Source organism: Oratosquilla oratoria, chromosome 8, assembly GCF_046742065.1.
Source record: "Oratosquilla oratoria isolate Oo_2021 chromosome 8, ASM4674206v1, whole genome shotgun sequence".
Taxonomy (NCBI): Eukaryota; Metazoa; Arthropoda; class Malacostraca; order Stomatopoda; family Squillidae; genus Oratosquilla; species Oratosquilla oratoria.
Window position 1 is genome coordinate 63,978,127 of NC_134784.1, and position 5,047 is coordinate 63,983,173.

A 5,047-nucleotide genomic window follows, 5' to 3' on the forward strand; every position below is an offset into this window, starting at 1 on the left:
AGGAACTGCCATGGCCCTATAATAGAATGTAACTAATCTTTATGAATTTCCTATTCTCATTTTTTCCAAAAGACAGCGGGGCAATGGCAGTTTCAACATAGTATCTTTAAGAAAAAGAAGATATGCAGTGATGTAAGGGCAAACAACAAGTTTTGTCCTAGTACTTCTCTAATTGGAAAGGACAACTCAACAACGACAACAACAATAACAGCAACAACGACTACAGCAGTAATAACAGAAATAATACCAACAACAATAGTTACAGCAGTAGCAACAGCAAACAGCAGCAATAACAACAACAACAACAGGAACAACAGCAGCATGAACAACGACAACTGCAATGACAATGGGATCGACAACGACAATGGTAATAACTACAACCACAACCACAACCATAACCACGACGACAACCTCAACCACAACCACAACAACAATGACAACGACAACGACGACGTCAACGACGACGACAACGACAACAACAACAACAACAACAACGACAATGGCAACAACAATGATACCGAAAACAACAATGACAACGAGAACGACTACGACTATGACAACGACAATGACAAACAACAACAACGATAACGACAATGACAATGACAACGAGAACAATGACAACAACAACAGTAACAACAAAAACTTCAACTACCATTACTACTATTTCCACTACTACTGTTACTACTATTACTACTACTACTGCTGCTGCTGCTGCTGCTGCTGCTACTACTACTACGGCTACTACTACTACTACCACTGCTGCTGCTGCTGCTGCTGCTGCTGCTGCTGCTGCTGCTGCTGCTGCTGCTGCTGCTGCTGCTGCTGCTGCTGCTGCTGCTGCTGCTGCTGCTGCTGCTGCTGCTGCTGCTGCTGCTGCTGCTGCTGCTGCTGCTGCTGCTGCTGCTGCTGCTGCTGCTGCTGCTGCTGCTGCTGCTGCTGCTGCTGCTGCTGCTGCTGCTGCTGCTGCTACTGCTGCTGCTACTGCTACTACTGCTACTACTACTACTACTACTACTACTACTACTACTACTACTACTACTACTACTACTACTACTTTTCTTTTTAAATACGACCTCCATCCTAGTGTAACTGTGTGGTGGAAGCAGCAGGGTCTGTCTTCCACAGACACAGTTCATTGGCCCCTCTCCCGCCAATGACTGTGGTCGACGACCCTTTTATTATTCTATTTATTCATCTATTTATTTCTGATAATTCCTAGTACAAAAGTTCATTTATCTTACTGTCAATCACCGTCTGCTCAAAATCTAGCTTTTGTATATGTGCTGATTTGGGCGGTGGGGACCTGGTACCTCTCAGGCATAGGAGGGCTGATCTTTGGAGTGAGAATGACACAATGTTGCATTTTGGTTGTTGTTTCTTTTCGGCCATTACCTCTGCTAGCCGAGCGTAGAATACCTTTGCTCTAGGACCCATCCCACCTGAAGTCGTAAAGGTTATAGGAGTGAATGAGCCCTGATCTACATTCTGTATGCGCTCTTCGTACATCGTGATCTTCTCATATTCGTTCTGGGAGTGAGATGCCTCAATAGTCAGGTTGCTGTAACAGGGGGCCATCGGATCAAATATTCGCATGTCAAAGAAAGCCAATTGTCCCCGTGTCCAGAAACCTCTTGCGCTGACATCCACTCTTGCTTCATTTGATGTGTTGGACGTGCGGTATCTGAAGTTCTCCCCTTCTAGTGGGAGTAATGTTGGTTCAATAGTCACATCCTTGCACACCTCCTGAAGCATTTGGGCAGTGAGATCTCTTACCTCATCATGTCGCATGCAAATGAATCCACTCTGCTTGCATATCATCGCAGTAAACTGTACACCACAAGAGCATCTGCTAGCAGCCCTCCCAACGGCCATCCATACCTCAGGCCAATGGCATCCGTGAATTCTCTTTTGTTTAAGGTAAATCCCTTTGCCCTGACTGGTAGTGCTGTCAGCCAATTGAACGCCCCAACTTCCTGCGCCCGTGTTATCTTTCTTTTTATACCATTCGATAGCCGAGCTATAAGTGCTTGAAGTTCCTTCTTCTGCCTCTCCTCCCTTCCCTTTGACATGTTTCTTTTAATTTCTCTGATTTCCTCCATGTTAGTCTCTTTCCGTTGATCTTGTGACACGATGTTGTTTGTCAAGGAGGACGTGAGTTTCATGGAGTTTTTGTGTTCTATGTCGGCAAGGTTTAGCGGGTTGGAGATGCCTAGCCCTCCCATTCTAAGTGGAAGTTCAATGAGTTTTCTTTCCTCTTCGTTTATTGTCCGTTCGTTGGTGATGGCCGGTATTAGCTCGTTTCTGATGGTTTCTTCAAGGAGTCTTAGTAGGTCGGTGATGTTCGGTACCGTCCTTGATATGTTGAACACCATATATGAATGCTGTATATGCCACCTGTGGTTCGGTTTTTGCAAAGTTGGCTAGAAGCCTAACTTCCGCCACCCATTTGTTAACTTTCTTTTCAACATATTGCTTTCTAAAGGATTCTGAGCCGATCACTGCGCCGAGATGACTTTCACCCTCCTTTGTTACCTTCATTTCACTGTTCTCAAAGAGGATTTTGGCATCGTCAAAGTACTCTGGCTTCACTATGAGGACAGACTTCTTTGCATTCGGAATGTAACCCGAGCCCGGGCCGTGTGCCAACACCAGATCCCACCACTTTTTCAAGTCAGCTACTTTTCCTGCCCCGGTGAGATCATCTGCATATGCTACCTGTTTGACCCTGGTGTCCTCATATTGTATCTTCTACTGCAGGTGCATAAGACCGAGCGTGTGCATTGCCATGGCCACCGGGTCTCCCTGAGTGTTGCCTTCCGCGGATTTGATGATCTCCACTTTCGTTTCTTTTTCCCCAACCCTGTTGGTGACAAATAGGTTTGCAGGTTCTCTGTATGTGTTCTCCACATACCTGGCCAATACTGGGTATTTAATTTTGATGTTGTGTTGCCTCTTTGTTTAAGTTGTTGAATGCGCTTGATGCATCGACTAATAGGACTGCTTCGTAGTGTGGTTCCTCGAATATCTTTCTCATGGCGTGGACTGTTACCTCGGAGCCCGCCTGTTGCCCCGCGCACACCTGCAGGTTGCCAGCCGCTTATCGCACCTCGTCCTTTGCAACTTCCATGATGGCTTTTCCTATTATTATTCTCAACACCTCGCCTATACCAATCGGACGACAGCCAGGTTTCTTATCCAGCGGGATAAGTCTGCACGCTGTGTATGCCTCCAGGTGCTGACAGTCCTCAGTCGCCAGTTTCTTCGCCAAACCAGCGATGGCCTCCTGCAGTCCCCCCGCTGCCGTTCCAAATAGGCTGGTGCTAAGGAGACATTTCCATCCAGACGCATCTAAGCCCGATGGTCCCGCCGCTCCCTGGGTGTGTAGAGCAAGGTTCCAGATCCTTTCTCTTGTGATGCTGTCAAAGACTACCTCGTGGGGTGGGAGGTAGTCACCACTGAATTTAGAGTCCAGGTTTGCTGGTCTTGCTTTTGGATGTTTTTCTTTCAGGATCTTTAGCGTTTCCTCGTTTAGGGGTAGAACTCCAGGGTCTTCATTCTCCCCTGCGAGCGACCTCATGGCAGCCGCAACCTTTCCCTGCCTCATCTTGTCTGCAAAATTTCTGGATTTTTCTTTCTGTTGATGCCCTTGTTGAGTCTACTACTACTACTACTACTACTACTACTACTACTACTACTACTACTACTACTACTACTACTACTACTACTACTACTACTACTACTACTACTAATACATCTTTAGTCTCAAATGTACCACTATCGTTTACCACATGAACCTTGGTTCCAACCCTCAGGATTCTGATGGTAAGGACTTATAGGGGTATGTAAGTTTTATCTTACCATGCTAGCCTTAAGCCATATAAAGAAAGCGCGCTCCCATACCCGCACACAAAACACATACGCACAAACACACAAAGGATTACAAAGGTGGAGCATACCGACAGGAGACCTTTTGGTCCATATCTAGGTCGGATGCGAAAAAAAAATCATAATAACAATAAGATGATAAATAAAAACTATAATAATGTAAATAACAAATGAAATTCATAAATAAATGCATAGGTATAGTTAGATAATAAACGAACAGGTAAATAGTAAATGATAATAAATTGACATATAACTAATAATAAATGAAAACCAAACAGACAAATGATAACAAAACAAAAACAAATAATATAAAATAGATTATAATCATTACAGCATCTTGCCTAGGTGTTTATCTAAATGAGTCTTAAAGCTTCGAACTGAACTATATTGCACTACCTGTGCAGGAAGTTTATTCCATTCATTAACTACACGGTTGGTAAAGTTGTTTCTACCTACTTCCAAATTGAATCTATTTCCGGACAGTTTGAGACCATTGTTTCTTGTTTGATTCTCATTCAATGTGAAAATTTTGTCACTTTTGATGTCGTCAGTTCCCTTCAGAATCTTAAAGACTTGTATCAAGTCACCTCTGAGTCTACGTTTTTTTAGGGAAAACAGATTCATATGTTTTAGTCGATTTTCGTATGATTTATTTTTTATATTTGGAATCATTTTGTGGCTCGCCGTTGTACTTTTTTTCCAGTCATAAGCACAAACGCACACACACACACACACTCACGCACACACACGCATGCAAGATCAAAACACTATCCCATCAAGTTGATATCACCCTTTCATGAAAGGACAGTGCTTGTGTGTCAAACGTAAAGATACCCTCAGTTTTAAGGTTTTCCCTAATGTTGTCCACCGAATTAGGAGTTCCTCTTCCTACGATGACGACTGGCTCTAACGAACAGAAACCATAAGATAAGGTTCAACAGAAACTCTTTTTATGTGATGTTTTTATCAATACCGTATTCATTCTTGATATAAGATATCACATATATTTTCTTAGGTGGATTATTAGTTATTGAAATAAAGCACTAACTTTATAGTTTTAGCTTAATAGATTATCGTAGGATCGTACTTAATAATACATTATGTTCAAGTATCTGATAATTCATATCAACTATCATTTTGATAATCTCAACCTATATTAAAA